The sequence below is a fragment of the Sarcophilus harrisii genome, chromosome 3, assembly GCF_902635505.1.
Source record: "Sarcophilus harrisii chromosome 3, mSarHar1.11, whole genome shotgun sequence".
Classification (NCBI taxonomy): Eukaryota; Metazoa; Chordata; class Mammalia; order Dasyuromorphia; family Dasyuridae; genus Sarcophilus; species Sarcophilus harrisii.
The window spans coordinates 286,137,855-286,157,212 of NC_045428.1; the positions used below are offsets into that span (position 1 = coordinate 286,137,855).

The 19,358-nt window shown below is 33.5% G+C and overlaps 1 protein-coding gene across 7 annotated transcripts in view; it reads left to right on the plus strand.

Annotated features, from left to right (window-relative positions):
- BBX (BBX high mobility group box domain containing) overlaps positions 1-19,358 on the plus strand; it is a 350,166-nt gene that overhangs the window by 17,797 nt on the left and 313,011 nt on the right. The window contains exon 1 of one of the 7 annotated variants that reach the window (XM_031959632.1): positions 2,516-3,294. The exons of the other annotated variants lie outside the window; for them this stretch is intronic. The gene's annotated coding sequence lies outside the window, so the exon portion shown is untranslated. Of the gene's footprint in view, positions 1-2,515; positions 3,295-19,358 lie in introns of those variants that run through there. 7 annotated transcript variants of the gene reach the window in all.

The following is a 19,358-nucleotide window of genomic DNA, read 5'->3' on the forward strand; positions in this document are numbered from 1 at the left end:
AAGATGTCTTGCACATAAAAAGTGTTTAATAAATGTTTGTTAAGGTTTTGCTAGGGTCAGTGTTGAAAAATTATCCATGCATATGTTTTGAAAATGAAAAGCTTTAATAAAAATCTTTGTTAAATTGACCAATAGATTTAATATATGTGATTAGCTAGATGTCTATAGTTATGGGTAGAGAAGACATCAATTCAGATCCAGGCAAAGACACTTAATAATTATATGACCTTGGGCTGTCTCAGATTCTTCATCTGTAAAATGGGGATAATAAAAGAACCTAGTTCCCTCAGTTATTGTGAGGATTAAATGAGGTAATATTTGTAAATTGTTTTTCAAACTTGAAAGCTTCATATGAATACTTTTATTATTAGCTATTATTATTATTATTATTACTTACTGTAGTAGATAACAACTAAGTAGTGCAGTGTATAGAGTACCTGTATGGAGTCAGGAAGACCTGGGTTAAAGCCTCAGATATTTACTAGCTGTGTGACTTTGGGCAAGTCACTTAATTCCTATTTGCTTTATTTGCTCATTTGTACAGTGGAGACATACTGCAAAAGGAAATGGCAAACCATCCCATTTTCTCTGCCAAGAAAATTCTATCCTTGAGTTCCTGAAGAGTTCGATATAGCTAAATAACAACTGTATTAGATTGTCAATATGGCAATGCAAGTTAGCATTTAAATTATTTTAGCAATTACATTGCTAATTTAGCAATTATTTAGCAAAAATTGCTAAATTTAGCATTTAAATTTAAGCAATTAAATATTGTTGTTGTTAACTATTAGAGTAGAGAGAGTCTAAATGATAGATCTTCAGAAATGGGGATAAGCAATACATTTGTACCTTTCTTTATGTGATTAACTTATTACTGAAAAATTTAGAATTTGAATTTTAAAAATTGAACCTTATTTTCTTATTGATATATTTAATACTGTTTTATATTGATCTTTAGTTGTTAATGGCTTGTAACACTTTAAATTCTTCCTTTTCCAGTCATTCTCTGTCAGAAATTAATGTATAGTAGAGCTATTAATCTAGCAGTTATTTTCTATAAAGTGAACAACTTTTTAAATGCTGATTTACTCTGTACATTAACTATTCAGTAAGTCAGCATTTTCATAAATCGTGTTTTCTTAAATTGGGATTCACTTATATAGAGCTTTTCAGTGGCTTACTTTAATATTCAGGGAATAGGTAGATAGTGCCAATAGAGTATATTTTTTGAGTCAAACTGTACTTGTGCCAGCTTCATGCTTTTATTATGCACCAATTTGATGAATGATCTAATTTATCAAATAATGCTTTACTCTAAGTCGTACTGCTTCAGGTACCAGGTTTGGCTTAGCAAGAATGATGATTATTATGATAATAACTCCTTTGTATAGCACTTTAAAGTTTACAAACTATTTTCCTAATGAGAACCCAGTAAGGTTTATATTACAAATTTACTATTCCTTTTATAGAAATGAGAAAACTGATACAAAGAGAGATGTAGTAGGTTTCTCAGGGCCAAATAGTCAGTTAATGTTGGATAAGGGAAGTTATTCTGACTCTTTCCATTATACCATGCTGCCTCTCAGGACAAGATTGGCTAGGAGCTAGAAAGTGTTGTGGTAATGGCTTTAAAGTAAGGTTAGGTGGCAAAGTACCAGGAGACTTTGTCTTCCTGAACTCACATCTCGCCTCAGATACTTACTAACTGTGTGACCCTGGGAAAGTTACTTAGTTTGCCTCAGTTTCCTCATCTGTAAAATGAGTCGGAGAAAGGAATGGCAAACCCTTCCAGTATCTTTGCCAAGAAAACTCCATTTGGGGACATGACTGAGCAACAAGAAAAAACAAGGATCAAAAATGGTGAGATAAGCTTTCATATAATAATTCAGAAAGCATTTATTAAATATCTATCACCTGTCAGGCGCTGTGCTAGATATGGGAGATGCAAAGAAAAACAAAATCAATTCCTTCCCTCAAGGAGTTTACATTTTACTTAGAACGAGTAGATGCCATGGGTTTAGGCGGCAAGTAAAGTGCAGAATCCAGGCAATTGGAAAGGTTAAAAACAACTGAAAATCTCTGATCACTGATTCATTAATCAGTTAGCTATTTATTTCAATGGGGCTTTTTCAGGTGTCTTTTATTACTATTATATTGTTGTTATTTGTCCTTCATTCTTGAAGAGGGCCAGGATATCAGGCATGCAACTGAACTGGATTTAAATGAGGGAGAGTTGTGCAAGGTCACCTGCCTCACTTTCCCCTCCAGAGCCATCTGGGTCCTTGATCAGGACGACTGAAGATAGCCCTGATGCAAAAGGAGACTTTGGCTTTTTTAAGCTAAAGTCTTCACCAGATCTTAGTGATTAAGGCTAGCTAGCAATTGAGGCAAAGAATCTCCTCTTTCACCTAATCCAAAAAAGATCTAGATAGATAAATAAATAAATGAATGAATGAATCTGGGAGGGGAACTTGGGGCTTTCTGGCCAAAGCAGAAATGACTGCTATTTACATTCAGGCTGAGTCAATCAGGACCCTTCCTTCTTTCCCTACCTCCCTTCTTAGAGATGGACTATGGATGAGAAGAACTCTAGCACTAATATCTTAATTAAGCTTTAACTGAAAATTTAATTCTCTAAATTAAGAATCTTTCCGTATAAAAAGTCAATAAAAAGCATTTGCTATATGTACCTATTTGTTCTTTCCCTCTCACACTTGGCTTCTCCTTCTGAATGTTTCCTGCCTTATACTACTGTAGCCCATAAGTACCTAGCAGTTTATTGGAGTTAGAATTCAAGTTCAAAGAATAAAAGAGAATTTGTCTTTCATCTTTACTTTTGGTATTTCTTCCTTTAAACTTTACTCTTTTATAAGGCCAGGGAATGTCTCATTCTGTCTTCAAAAAACAAATCTGTCAATAATTACTGAATGTGGATTTAATAAATATTTACTGAGAACGATGCCCTTATTTTCAGATATTAAGTGTCTTTCTGAGATTCTGGCAAACAAAGAGTCAGGTAATTCTGCCCCGCCCCCGCTCCCGGCCCCGCTCCCACCCCCACTTCCTAAAGATTAGCTTCACTTACTTTTTTAATGCATTTACTAAATCAAGTGCACCAGTTGTATCTCTGCTGCCTCACAGTGAAAATAGAAAGTTCCCTGTTCCCCTGTAAGTTACAGATAACTTTGGCATTGAAGAGCTTTAAAAAAAAAAATTCAGAACTCTGTGCTGGCTCTTCAGGCCTGTTGATTTCCAAGTGAGGATTAGAAATTTATTTGCTCTCAGTTTGTTGAGGTAAGTCACTAAGTTATCAAATCTGTTTTTAAGATTGTTGTATTTAGAGGTCAGTAAAAATGTTAATACTTTAGTATTCTATATTTTTAAAAAAGCTTTACGACACATTATATATTCAACCCTTTAACAACCCTCTGAAGACAAGTAAGGTCAATGTTGTTTATTCCCATTTTCCAGATGAGGAGGCTTGAGGTCAGAGGGATTAAGTGGTTTGGTCGGGGTTAAGTGGTTTGTAAGTGATGGTATCTAGATTGAGATTTAGTTCTGATTGAGGCTAGTATTCTGCCCACAGTTAAAATCAGGAAGGAGTTTTTTACCCCTGAAATCTTGTTGCCTTTATTTCCATTTCAGAGAGATGATAAATATGTAAAGCAACAGAACCACTGGAGTTGCTTAAACATTTAAACCACATTCTAAAAGAATGGAGAGTAGCAGTGTACTCTTTCTTAAAATATATTTATTCAGTTAGCTGAGTTTGTATCGAGCATCTATTTGATAAACTTTTCAAGTAGATCCAGAATTTTAAAGTTTGAGTGGCCTGTAATAATAATACTTTATATATACTGTTAGGATCATAGATTCATAGATCTAGCAGTACAAGAGATCTTAGGCCCAGAATGGTTTTGCCCAAAGTTACCCAGATGGTGAATGTGATAAAGAAGAACAGGAAAGAATAACTTCCATTCCTGAGCCATTTCCCTTATATACCTTTCCATAAACTACCTATCACATCTTCATAAAGTGGGATTTAGAAGCAGAATTTAAAAAAACCCTATAATAATAGCTAATATTTACATAGCGCTTATTATGTGTCAATCATTACAACATTTTCCCTTTTGATCTTCACAACAGCTAAGGGAAGTACTTAGGTGCTATTTTATAGGTGAAGAAATTTTAGAGGGAAAGTGACTTGCCCAGGGTCACACAGCAAGGACGTGTCTGAGTTTGAGCTCAAGTCTGGGCTCTTAATCCACTGTGTCACCTAATTGTCCTCAATTTAAGGTAGGAATGAAACTCTTTTGAGATTTAAGAAATAATATCCATGGGTGTTTATGTCTAGATACTGATCCAAAAAACCAAATTAATTTGTTATTTTGTAGAGATTGTATGTGAAAATTAAATATTTGTACGTTGCACATTGACAAAGGTAGAATATTTTTTAAAGTATTAACATTCTTTGTTGAGAGACATCTCCTTTCCAAATGTTCATGTAGAGCTGTATGGTACAGATATACATTTACCCCAACATCGTGATGCTGTCTTAGTCCTTTTTTAGGTTTACAACATTATGTATCATATCTGCCAATCACATCTCTAAAATAATAACAGAAGTCAGTATGAATATATACCTTTTTTCCCCTACAAATACTTGATAGATATGCAGCTTTTAAAAAAACACAATGGATATTCTAGAGCATAAAACATTTTGCTCAAATAATTAAAGATAAATCCTTAATTTTCTCTTATTTAATTTACATTAAAACTTTCATTTGGCAACCTGCAGAAAGGGAGAGCTTTACCCTGCTTTAATATTTGGATGTTAGTAGCCAATTATGTTTGTCTGCATATATCTACATCTATATCTTTAAAAATACTTCTTGCCCAGAAAAAAGCATCAATGGATATTCAATAAAAAGTACTATATTGTCGAGGATCTTATTTTTTTTAGATTTTTATTTCTTATCTCAAAAAATACCCCAAACAAAGGAGCTTAAATTTTTTTTGTGATTGATGATGTTTTTAGAGACATTTTAACAGACTAAAATGAAACAGAATTTTGGAGGTTAGAAGGTATATTAGAAATGATCCAGTACAACTCTAGCACTTCATAGGTGGGAAAATGAAGGCCAAAGTTTCTATAGCTAGTGGCAGAGCTGAGATTGGGATTTAGGTCTAGCAGAATCCTATAGCTAATTGGCCTTTCCACCATACTCTGCTACCCGATTCCAAAATGATAGCTGCAAAAATATTAGGTGGCTCGGTTTTCGTGGAGAGATGTGATCAGAAAACTTAAAATATGAAGCATTAACTTTTAATTAAATGCAAATAAACTGTAAATAACAACTTGAAATTTATTTGTTGTTTATTAGAGAATTGCCTTGCTAGTTGACATTTTTTGACATTATGAAAATAATAACAACTGCAAGTTAACGATAAGCTCCAATATGGCTCCAAGTCTTGTTTTTGCACTTAATATTTCTAAAATAATTCTGATCCATTAAATAGTATTGATAAATTTTAATACATTATTAAAAGTCTAATCTTTGGAAAAGATAGGGAAACTTAAAAGTGGCTTGATATTTGAAGGAGATCTAGACAAATAGTAGGTCTACAAAACTTTAGGGAATCTGCTATGAAGAAAGGATTATTTCTCCATCTCCCAGTTTAAGCAAAAGCAGCTGTGATGATTTGTACTGGTCATATCTTTCCATTCTGACCTATTTCACTCACTGGTAAGGAGTGGAAGAGGCATAGATCAAAATTAAATTCTTAAATTCCTCAACTGAGCTTCCAGATGATATTTTCAAGTTTATATTCTTGTAAATGACTTTTTTTTTTTTTTCCTGCACCTGTGATTTCATGAGTGTAGGGAATTCCCTGGAGAGGAAACTCCCTTGAACAATGCAGAAGGGCAACTGTCTGCAACTTCCTGGGGGCAATCAGAAGTTGAGTGTGGTACCCTAGTTCCCAGGACCAGTAGGTTAAATGCAGAACTTGAACCCAGGTCTTTGTGATCAAGTAAGATGCTAGCTTTCTAGCAGCTGTGCTGTAACTGTCTCTCTTTGGCTTTTGTTGGTTTAATAATGTTCGTGTCTGTTCTGGAAAATAAAGAGGAAGCATGGGATGTGTAATGAAACATTCAATGCTGTTTATGAGGGAAAAGTTTCATGGCTTAGTGGATAAGTCAGATTTGAAAAGACTGCCTTTATATTCCCTTTCTCTGGGATTTAACAACTCAGCCTCAGTTTCCTCATCTGTAAAATGGGAATCACAATACCACTTATCTTCCAGAGTTGTTGCATTCCGAGAGATGTATGCAAAGCCTACTGTAAACCTCAGCTATTATTATCCCAAAGAGATGTTGACAAAAGTGCTTCTCTGTATTCCAGCTCTGTAACTTTCATGGTGTATCGTCCAACAGCTACTCATTAAGGAATTATCTTCTCAAACTTCAGAAATTGAACTGTTACACAGATATAGCTGTGTTTTTCAAAAATGAAAGGCAAGATATTTATAAAATGCCATTTAAAAAAAATAATAGACACTAAATTGAGAAAGTAGGTATTAGAAATATTTACTTACTTTGCTGTGTTTGTAAAAGATATAGCCTATTATAAGCCTCCTGGCTTACCAATTCTCTTTACTTTCAGTTAGCCTGCATTTTAGGATTCTAATTGAAATTTAAAATTCACTTTTCAAGAGGAGCATCTCTGATTAGATCCATATAATTATTAAGTGCAGAGAATCATTAAGCATCTACCTTTGTTGTCTTATTGGATAATTGGAAAATGATGGCATTTTTAATTGATAAGATAATTGGATATTGGATAATTGAAAGTTGATGACATTTCTAATTGATAAGTTAAACTTACAGCAGGTAATAAAGAAAACAGCATGTTATATGAAGACTTTATTAACAAAATAGAAGAAAATTAACATTTTGTAAGTCTTATTTAGCAGCTGACAGCAGAAACTTTAAATTTGGTGAGAATGTAATGGCAGATAAATGCTTTTTAAGAATAATAAGTAGCTTTGTGGAACATTTTAAAGTTTTCAAAGTGCTTTATAAATGTTATTTCCTTTTATCCTCCTAGCAACTTAGGAGACAGGTAGATTCTATTATGAGTTATATTTTACAGCTGGGAGAACTGAAATAGATGGCTGTTAAGTGACTTATCCAGGGTACCCCTGCTATGGGATGGCACAGGGAATAGGGACCTGGACCTCAGATGCTTACTAGCTGTGTGTGTGTGGGCAAGTCACTTAATTTTTTTGTGAAAGTGCCCTCATGAGCTGCAGAAGGAAATGGCAAACCATTCCAGTATCTTTGCCAAGAAAATCCTAAATGGGGTCACGGAGAGTCGGACATAAATGAACTGGGACAATACAGCTAGTAAATATTTGAGGCTAGATTTGAACTCGGGTCTTTCAGATTCCAACTAATGTTCTCTTGTCCTCTGTACCCACATGATTTTAATTCACCTGAGGTAAAGAATCCTCCCCATTTGACCTGAATAGGATGTCATTCCAATTGTATTGATTTTTTTTTTTCACTGAGGAATTTGGGAAGAGATAATTTCTACTCCCTTGATGCTAAATGGAAATATTTTTCAGAAGCAGTAACTTGATTTTCTTTTAGGAAATATAATTGGTAGTATATTCATCAGGAAATCCAGGCTCACTGTTTGTAGTTAGGCTTAGCTTATTCTTTTGTCCCTTTTGTATCATATTTGGTAAGAACGTATTTACAGTCAGAATCTAAAATTTTATAATTTTTACCTTTCTTTCAGTTCAGTAGCTTAAGTGTAAAAAAAACCAACCCAAAACCCAACACTCCAAATAAAAGTTATGGAATGTTTTCTCACCATTCCATCCAGTGCTGAAACTAGTTTGAATAAAACAGCTCTTTTGTTGACTATGGTTAACAAGGTGCTAATTGTTTCTAATGAGAATATTAAACCTTTGCTAAGTGTCTCAAAGAGGCTTAACCCTCTGCTTTCTTTCTTTTAAATGTCTTAACCCTTTTCTGTTCTTTTATTCTCTTTTCTATTGTATTGCAATATCTCCATCCCCATCACAATCTTTCACCTTTGGTCCTTTTCTTTTGTAATGTCTCTGAGAGTGAATGCTATTTAATGGTAGCTTAAATTTATGTTTATGTATTGCAGTTACCAAGATTTTCCTCTTGAACACTCTGTTTAATCACTTAAGAGGTAATAACTATCCATTTAAAAATTTTGCCACCTGTGTAGTTGTTTCATCTTAAATTTTTTGTCTGAAAACACCTGTTCCCCATTTTAGTTTGGGTCCAGGAATTCTTAGTTTCTACTGTCATCATAATTTTAGGATTGAGTACTTAAAGAGTATACTTTTAAAATTCCTCTGACAGATTACTGGGATTCATTTCTCTTGGCAAAATCTAGAACAAATTTGTTATAGTTTGTGGCAGGCAAGAACCATTTAATTGAACAAGCCTTCACTACTGGTGTAAAAAGGGCAGAATTTCTTCAGGGAAGAATCTTCTTTGAATCTTACTGGTTACCTTGACAATTTGTAAGGACAGGATTCCTCCTCACATGTATCAGGTGAATTTCTGTTGCTTGACTGTCAAATTAGGAAAGGTAAGGTGTTGTTTCTTTTTACTTAGGGAAAAATAGACCATGTTTAAGTAGAACTTTATAAAAACTCTTTCATTGGTTTCATTCATACATTTCGATAATATTTGCTGTTGTGACTTTAAATTATTGGGCATTTTATAGTTCAAGTTGCTTTTAATTTAATAATATATAATTGTTATTTATTGACTCATTTATAATGGATTCAGAAATAGTTGTATTTGAGTATTATCTTTGAAATAGTGCAAACTATGTGTCCATCGGTAAGCCACTTAATTTTTCAGTGACCTTAGGAACTCTGAGAGACTCTTAAATTATAGGAACTGCCATTTTTCATCAGGAGGAGGAGATCCCAATATTTCTGAAATCAAGTATGGTTCACATAAAAATATCAATGATAGTGATAATAATTCCTGGGTTATGAAACTGAGAATATAAGATTCTTATACACATTTAAAGTTATATGAAGATACAAATTTGAATTCATTCATCAATAGTTTGTTTGTGACAAGGCCCAAAGAAGCACACTCTCAATGATTACTTTTTTTTTTCTTGATGTAACAGCAATTTATTATGTCTTTTATGAATAGCCTCTTAACCTTGGCCAAAGTTTAGTGATAGCCTATAGCAGAACTTTTTTGATCTGGAGATGATTATTTATTTCCATGTTCGAAATATCTGTGATCTCACAGATACTGATGCCCTTTTTTCTGATAGTCATTACTCTTTCTTATCTTCAACTTCACTACTCTTTCTCATTCTATACAATATTGACCATGACTGCTTTTATATCCTACATGGAGATTCCATATTAGAGGTTTTCCCATTAAAAAAAATTATGAATACTAGGAAATTATTTGGGCTGTTTATTTATTATCCTTCTATCTTGCTCTGTGATAATTTTGCTTCTTATTCCAGTCATACATGCCATTGATGATGTTTGTGGCATTACATCTGGTACATTCCTTGATAATAATAGCAATAATAATAATGAATATTTATGTAATGCTTTAAGTTTTACAAAGGGATTTACAAATCTCATTTTATGCTCACAACCACCCTGGGAGGCAGAAGCTATTTATTAATAATAACTAACACTTATATAAAACTTACTATGTACCAGGCACCATGTTAAGCACTTTACAATTATTATCCCCATTTTACAATAAGCCATAGTCTCTTTATTCCTACTTTATATCTCTCCATTGCCCATTTTTCACCCCCACTTTTTATTCCTTTGTGATCATAGTATTCTATAATTCACGGCCATATAGTATCACTGGGGAAATATAGGTGTTAAAAAGATAAATTTTTGCGCTGTCAGGCAGCCTAGGATCATTAAAAATACTACCCAGTTTCCAAATACAATCCCATATTATCTCTTTCTCTTTTTCACAGTATCTTTATGTTCTTGGTAGGCTAACTCAGTGACCAGACCATCCAGCTTCATGTTATAATCTGAGCAGTGTGTGTTCTCTCAGTTATTTTTGGTGGGGTACTATAGGTGGTTAGGCTTCTTTTTCTTTGATACCTTTACATTTTTTGAGGATTTTTTTTAGATTTAGGAGGCTCAGTGTGATTAGAATAGTTGTCACCTGGAAATAAGATCATTAGGAAAACCTTACTTTAGAGAAAAACTTTTCTTTATGGGTTGTGTTCAAGACATCAAGACACAATTCAGTGTCAATTTACTTGAGTTTATATCTCTCTTTATAATTTTACTTCATATTGATGCTCAACAAATCACTGAACAAAGTGATCTCTTTGGATATATCTATTTGAATCTTGTTTAATTTCATTATTTACATAGAAAGCAGAAATGTTTTTTCATGTTATATCTCAGTCTGTTATTTGTATAACTGAAGAGCTATGGCCTGATACAGAAAGGCATCTGTCAAAGACTGCCTAGTTTTTGTCTTGTTTTTAATCACTTCATAATTATGAAGATTTTCATAGAGATGGAAAAATAGATGTAGAGATTGAGATTATTTCTTGGTTGTCCTTTTATTTGGGGAAAAAAAATGCTAGCCATATTCATTTATAGTATTTCTGACATTGATTCTTGGCCTTGAAAAAACTGCGTGGCTTCCAGCACAGATTTCTTCTTGGATGTATTTAGATTGAACAGGTCTTCCCATCCATTTTCTTCCACAAAAACTCATCTTATTCCTGTGCTTCACTATAGCACAGAAAAGACTCCCTGTGATGATTTCTTCTTTAATGGCAACCTTGGGAATGTTAGCAAAATAATATCAGGGATCCTTAAGAAGTCATTTAGGTTAATCCATATTCCATTGCAATAAATCCATATAACTAGAGAATAAAAGTATTCTTTTTGGCTCAGTTCCTTTGCTGGGAATTTTGTAATGCTGGGATTTGGGAATATCATCCCTTTCTCTCCTTTCCATATTGGATATCTACCATTCCTTTAAGGTCCACTTCAAATACTATGAAGTTTCCTTGACCCTTTCCTCTTCTTCTACTTCCCTCAAAAACATTTATTGTTAGTCATTTTTTTCTCTCTTAAAGAGTTACCTCGGTCACTGAAAAATTAAGTGGCTTACCCATGAACACATAGTTTGCACTATTTCAGAGATAATACTCAAATACAACTATTTCTGAATTCATTTTTTAGAATTACAACTCTTTGGAACCCCCTTTTGGCTTTTTTTGGCAAAGAAACTGGAGTGGTTTGCTATTTTCTTCCCCAGATCATTTTAAATTTTCAGAAACCGAAGTAAATAGAGTTAAATGACTTGCGAGAATCACACTAGTAAGTATCTGAGACCACATTTGGTTAGGTCTTCCTGACTCTAAACCTAGTGCTTTATCCACTGTGCTACTGAACTGCCCTGTGTAGCAGTTAGTTTTTCCCTTTCTTAATGTGTACCTCAGGTGTTATTTCTTTTTCAAGTTATCTGTGTATTGTATCTCTTTACCAGACTGTGAGGTCTCTGAAGGAAAAGGGCTTGTCTCCCCTAGTCTGTCATAATGCTGTGTGGTGTTTTATAAGTGTTTGTTGAATTGAATTAAAATGTTTACTCATGAGTAATAAAGAGTAAATAGACAGCTAGGTGGCAAATTGGATAGAGAGCAGTAACTGGAATCAGCAAGAATTGAGTTCAAATTCTGTTTCAGATATTTATTACCTGTATAACTCCAGATAAATCCCAGGAACTCATTTATTACTCATCTGTTAAAATGGGGTTAATGAAAGCAAGATTGTTGTGAAGATAGAATGAGGTGACATTTATAAAGTACCAAATAATTTCTAGTTATTATTATTTATATAAATATATTTGAGATGTAGACACCACTTGACAGAATAATGTACGTTCGTGTCCATTGCTAGATGACTTGTAAAATTTGTAACCGAGTCACTCATGAAAGAGCTAACCACAAAAGTTGTTTTCTTCTTTGTAATGCTTGAAAAATATTTGCTTTGATAACATGAAAAACTAGCACTAGAAAATTTCAAGAGTTGTTTGTTATATGAACCTGTAGCTTAGCCACAGCTAAGAGAGTAATAAGAAATTTTCTTGTTATGTTACAGATTCCAAGGATAATTATGAAAAATATGATAATCTTCAATTTCTCTTTAACATATTTAAATTTAAATATATATAAAATATTCAAAATGTTTGTTAAAATTTTCTTTTTAAAAGATGACTCATTTAATTTGGTTAGTGATAGAAGCTAGATAGGTAGACAGATTTTTTTTTCCAGGGGGTGAGGGTCAGGGATAGGGGAAATGAAACTGATTTCTCCAGGATCAGGAGTTTATGGTGGGGATCTTGCTGTACAAATGCAGGTCAGCACCTTCTTTGTAACTTTGTAGTCTTAGAGACTATAAGTCTTTTTCTTTCTTTCAAAGGTCTGTGAGGTCACTTAGAAATATTGTGATTTGCCTAGAAACAGAATTAACATAAGTGGTAGAATGTGAACTCAGACTTTCCTCATTTCAAGGTCAGTTTGGTGACTCAGTGGATAGAGTCCTAAATATGTAGTCCGGAAGACCTGAATTCAAATTTGACCTCAGATATTTCCTATCTGGGAGACCTTGAGCAAAGTTTGTTTGCCTCAGTTTCCTCATCTGTAAAATGAGCTGGACAAGGAAATGGCAGAACACTCCAGTGTTTTTGTCAGATACCAAATGGGGTCACAGAGAGTCAAGAGGAGACTAAAAATGACTAAACAACAGGAAAAGTTACTTTGTATGTTTTCATGGGGACAGATAAAACTATTCCCTCTCTTTTTCTATCTACAGTACTTGAAATAGCTTCTATGTTCCCATGGGGTAGGCTGCTTCTCTCTCGCTATTCAAAGTTGTTTAGTCTACTTCTCTGAAACCCTTTTCAGATAAAGAATTAGTGGTTAGGCTCCCCCCCCCCCCCTTTTTGTTTGTCATGAATATTTTTAATTAAGCACTTTACATATGTATAGACACAAATACAAAATTTAATCTGTATTATAATAAACATTCTAAGTGCCTACTTTGTGTCAGGCAGTATGCTATGCAGTTTTTATAAATCTTATCTGATCCTCTCATAATAACCCTAGGATATAGGTGCTATTATTATCCCTATTTTACAGTTGAGGAAATTGAGGCAGACAGGATTTGAGTGACTTACTCAGGGTCTTATAGCTTATAAGTATCTCAGCTTTGATTTGAATTGGTATCTTCCTGACTCTAGGTCTTGCACTTTATAGTTGCCTATTCTTTGTGATTAAAGTTCATATCTTACCCTTTCTTTAGTCATAATGATAATTATGATCATAATGTAGCTAGTGTTTATATATTACTAAAGGTTGCACATTAATTCAGTTGATCATCAGGCACTTGAGAAAAAAGAAGCAAATTGTTCCATTGTTTAAGCTTTCCCACTGAATTTAGGATAGTCATATATATAGGAGAATGTCATAGGATGTTTGCGTGTGTGTGTGTTCCTTTTTTATTGCCTAGATTTGCCTCTTTGGCTTTCTTCTTCCTCCACTCTTCCTTATAACCTAAATAAATAAAGAAAGACTATGAGGAAGAGGGGAAAAAATTTCAGCAATAGCAGTCCATATATCAGAAAAAATCTCAAGTTATATGTAATATTTTCCATTTGTATTTATGACCTTTAAAAGAACATTGGGGAGAAGCATCTAAATATTTTGGCCTTTGGAGCAGTTTATTCCCTTTTTTTTTCTTTTGTGATGGTGATTCCTTCCATTTCCATTATTGCATTCATCATATATGTTGTTTAATTGTCTTTGCTTATTTCACTTTGCATTAATTCTCATACAACTTTCCAGGCTGCACTATATATTCATCAAGTTCATTATTATTATTGTCATAAATGTTAGGTTAATTTAAGGATGCTTTTCAAGTTAGAGAATGGCATTCCTCTAAACCTAGAAGAAAGACATTTAACCTCTTAGTGCCTGGGCAAGAGTCTAAGACTAACTTGCTGCTGACTTGCTTTAATATGAGAGGTGTCCCTTTCATGGGGACAGACCAATAAAATCACAGGTCTAGTTCTGATGTAAGAATATCTTTTAACTTTTAGTAAGTTAATATTCAGTAATTTGAACAACCTACTTATGGATGATAACCTTTCATCAAGGGGGGGGCATTTTAGCAAATATAAGGAATATAATCTGTAGGTGGATATAAAATAACTTTTTGGTTAAATTGGAAGCCTGTGTTTCATTTTTGAATGTTTTTTAATGTTTTAATCATTCAGAGGGACGTGCTACACAGAATATTCTTGTGAAACTTGCCCATTTTGGAGTAAAATTGGAGCGTTTACAGTCTCAATAGATTGCAAGATGTATAGTGCATGGAGTGCTGGATTTAGAATAAGAAAGACCTAAATTCAAATCTTAGCTCTCTTTGACACTAGTTAGGTGGTTATAGGGAAATCACTTAACTACTCTGCTTCCATTTTCTTATCTGTAAAATGTTAGATCTACTTTTAAATCTACAATCTTCTGATGTTTAAAAAAAAGACAATGCAAACTGAATTCATTCACAAAAGTATAATGTTCAGGAAAAGGGAGATAATAGGTTATATCAGACCACACTTAGAGAACTATACTCGGTTTTGAATATCACATTTTAAGTGAGATATTAACAGATCTCTAGATGAGGGTAGGCAGTATGATGGAAAAGCTTAAAATTGTGCCAAGAATTTCATTGGAATATTTAGTTTAAGTAAAGAAAACTTGGGGTGGGAGCATGAGAGAAGTGTTTTTTGAAAGACTACCATACGTGGGTCAGCTGAGTATGAGTAGCACAATGCATAGAGCATCAGGCCCTGGAATCAGGAGAACCTGAATTCAGATCTGAAATTTATTAGCTTTGTAACCCGGGGCAAGTCACTTAATCCTAATTGCTTCCCAAAAAAATAAGGGAAGGAAGGAAGAAAGAAAAAGTATCATGTGGAAATGGAATTATCAGATTGGAAACTAGATTTGTAATCTAGAATCTATCATTAATTTATCTGTGTGACCTTGGGATCAGTTTTGGAAGGAACTTAAGCAATCGTTTAACTTTTCTGGGACTTCAGTTTCTTCCCTTGCGGAATGAGGGAATGAATAGATGATCTCTAATTCCACTTTAAAGCTTCTGATTCTGCTATAATTCATGTAGCCCCAGAGGGCAAAATGAGGACCAATGTGTCGATGTTAGGGGGAGGTATATTTTTGGCTCATTATAAGGAAGAACTTTCTAACAAATAGAGCTATCTAAAAATAGAGTGGGCTGCCTTGTTAGGGAATGAGTTCCTCTTACTGAAAGCATTCAAGGGCAGGCTGAACAAACCTGTGTTGTTAGGGATGCTTTGGAAGGGATTCTTGCATTTGATGGAAGGCTGGACTAGATGATCTCTAAAGATCATTTCAATTCTGAGGTGCTGTGATTCTAGATGCACATCAGCCTAGTGTCCAGTCTCTGAGTTAAGTAATTGAACATTTTGGGAAGTGGACTTCAGTATTTTTAAAGTAAAGATAAACTATTTCATTCTACATTTTTTCTGTTTCATTCATACAAAGCCGCCCAATTTATACTATTTTCAGTAGTAAAGGCATTTGCTCTTTAGAAAACTGAATCATCCATTGTTTCATTCTTCTAAAAGACATTTACAAGACTCACAGTCCACAAATAAACCTGACATGACTTCATGCTAGATACATCTTGCAGAATTGCAGAAGGAAAAGAATTACAAAAATTGGTAAAACCTAACATTTTTTGATCAAAATTATATATTATTCTCTTGTTTTGATTGATTCTGCACCTTTTTGGGATGACACTGAACAAAATGTCTTTTTAGAGGCAAGACATTGTCTTTTAAAAATATATTTATATGCACTTAGTAGGTATCTGATAAATACTGTATGTCAGATGGATTGATTCTGGTTGTAATAGACATTTGTATGTTTGAGCTAAGGGATTTCTACCAGGATTCCTCCAAATGATAGTTTTCAAGAATAATTTGAGACATAGTTTGCCCTTTCCAGTACAGAAATAGAAATGAACACTTTTTTCATGAATGATAAGAACATTCCCTTTAAATCATAGGATTTATTCCAGATAATTTGTGACCAATTTTCTAAAAAAATCTAGCAATGATAACACTGTCAAAAAGTCATTTTAAGAAGCATTGCCAAGTTGTGTGTGTTTTTTTTTTTTTAAACAAATTAGCCTTAGTGATTGATATATCAAGGTTCTATAGCTTAAAGGTTAAATGTTTAAAAACCAAACCATACATAAGTTATGGAAAAACACAAAAATCTAACAGTAAAAAAATGGAATCAGTAATTTTCTGAGATGTCCTTCTAGCTGGGCCTCTAATAGTGGGAATTTTTAAAAAATGACATGCTTTGTGCTCTGAAATTCAGTGATATTAAAATCCAAATAGAACAAATGCATGTGTGTATTTTCACAAATGACAGTTTATTCTAGCTGAACACAAAACAGTTATATAGTTAAGTATGTTCTGAATAAAAATTTCCCAAATATAATTCTTAGAGATCATAAAGCTACCATAAGACTACTAAGCTGATAGCTGAGAAAGTAAGGGAACTTATTCCAGCACAATAAAATTCATCCTTCTAGATGTCTTTGGAACTACGGTGGATAATGAATTCTACCTATGGATCTTCAGATCATCGGTGTTCAGCTAAGAGAGTTCAGTTCTGAAGACTAGAAAAGGTCCAGCTGATCTGAGCAACCATGATAAAAGTACTGAAGATATGTAATCTCTAGGGGAACTGGGGTCGAACTATGTAGGGGTTTAAAGATCAAAGCCAATTTCAATCATTTTTGCTGAGGCAGCAACCTGTTTTTAACAAGCCCAGTTTCAAAACTGAATTTCCAAGTGTTATTCTAGAGAAGAAAGGACTCACTTTATGTTATGGTATGTTTATTTATTTGAAATTGTTAAATTTATAGTATTTATTAAGCATCTTCATTATGTAAAACACTTTAAGTAGTTGCCTTAGAGAATACCAAGGAGGATACCAGAAGGCCTCTTAAATGTTTGTTGAATTGTTGAAATATGTTTTACCCTCTCAGTAATAGATTGATTATGTTTTATTGATTATGTGTTATGTGGATTTAGGAATTGTTTATTTTTAAGCAATTCACCTAACTTTTCTTAGCCTCAGTATTCTCATCTGTAAACTGGAGATCATAATAGCACCTGTCTTCCAGGGTTGTTGTAAGAATCAAATGAGAAAATATTTTTCAAGTGCCATGTAAATGCTAATTATTATTATCAAGTGATAGCTGGGTGACATTATAATGATTATTATTACTATCTCCCATTTCAATCAGTAGAATGGAAATATTAATTACTCATCTACCTTCAAGGCATTTTTAGTTTAAGTTTGGTTCATTTATTTGGAGAGATGTGTATGGGGAAATGATACTTATTTACTTCTGAAATTAAACAGATTTTTAGAAATTATTATAATACAATGATAATATTTTATAATATAAAATAACATTTTATATTATTTTATATTTTCATTCTTATTTGTTATGTTCTATTCAATTCTTCACTTAATTTGAGTTCCCCTGGTCCTTTTGTCTTTCTTGCAAAGATGACAGTAGATTCCATTTTCAATATATGGTGGTCATTTTATTTTGTTCTTTAATTGTTTCTATACTCAAGAGAAATAGCTAATATGTTGTGTAGGGTATAATTCTGAAGGTGTAATTATATCTTATGGTTCAGAAATAATTTTAACTACTTGATACTCCTCTCCATTTTCTAATTTTTGTAGTGGTATGAATATAAAGCATGAAAACTAGTCTTTCAGAAAATCTAGTATGAATGTTAGCTCTGCTTAGACAGCTGTCCTGAGAAATTTTATTTCTATAATGAATATTATGGCCTCTTCTCTGTGGTTGAAGTTCTGAAAACATATTTTTGGCAGGAAGTAAATCAGGGCACAGGGTTGTGGCCTGTATTATCTTAACATGGTAACCAATTCTATCCTTTTTTTCCTTTACCTTTGTTTCCACTTGTTTCAGAATATTTATTTCTGCTAGGTCAAAGCATCTATCAAGTAGCTAAGTTTCCAGAACTGCCAGTCTTTGCCCTCTGATTCACACCCTCAGTTTGAAAGTTAAGAAGAAAATGAGATAATGTTGACCTACTAGTATAATTTGTAAATTGTTTTGCATAGCCTTAAAAAGTGCAAAACATTAACTAATTCATGATGAAGCATAGATCTAATGAAACTTTCTCAAATATTCAAGGGAATAATAATTCACACTCACCTCATAGGATGATCCAGTGTGCTATTTTGGAATGCTATAAAAAAAATCTGTTTATCCTGGAGATGAGATCAAACGCGTCAACTCATATTAGAATACCCCAGACCTCAAACTGTTCTTCATGTGATAATCATGATCAAGTAGGAAACACTACAGGGAAGGACAACTAAGATGATCTTGGAGTGATTCACTTACTATAGGAGACAAAGGAAAAAATTGGGAACACTTGGAAGGTTAAAAGTTGAAAGGAAATAATCTAAGTCTCTAAAATCCCCAATGGAAATGAATGTGGATTTACTCGTCAAATCTGAGGGAGTGAGAGACCTGGAGTTGTGGGCAAGATCTTATTTCTGATATTTATTTACTAACTGAGTGACTCTAGTAACTCACTTAACTTTTCTGTTTTTCTGGAAGCAGCTAGGCTCAGGTGACTTGCTGAGGGTCCTTCAACTAATAACTATTTGAGGCCATATTTGAGCTCAGATCCTCCTAACTCTAGGGCCTATTGCTGTAGAGTGTTCTATCCACTGAGTCACCTAGCTGCTCCTCAGTTAATTTTCCTGGGACTTAGTTTCTGTAAAACTAAGTTTTAAAAGTTTAAAACTTTAAGTTTTAAAAAACTTTGTTTATCTGTAAAATAGAGATAATCAAAGAAATTGCTTCAGCATTATTGTGAGGGAATGATCAATTAATCATTTTGCAACCCTTAAAGCATCATATACATATGAACTGTTGTTATTATTATGGAGTTGGGAGTCATTCCTACCTCCCTTATGCTTTAAAGAGCTTGGGGGGGAAAAAAAAAGAAAAGTTTTGCTAAGTAATACAGTGGTTAGAACTCTTTGCTGAATTGAAATTCAGCCCCAGATACTTACTAGCTATTTCCTCATATGTTAAATAGAGATAATAACGTAGTTTATCTGAAAGGGTTGTTGTGAGGGTCAAATGAGATAATGTTT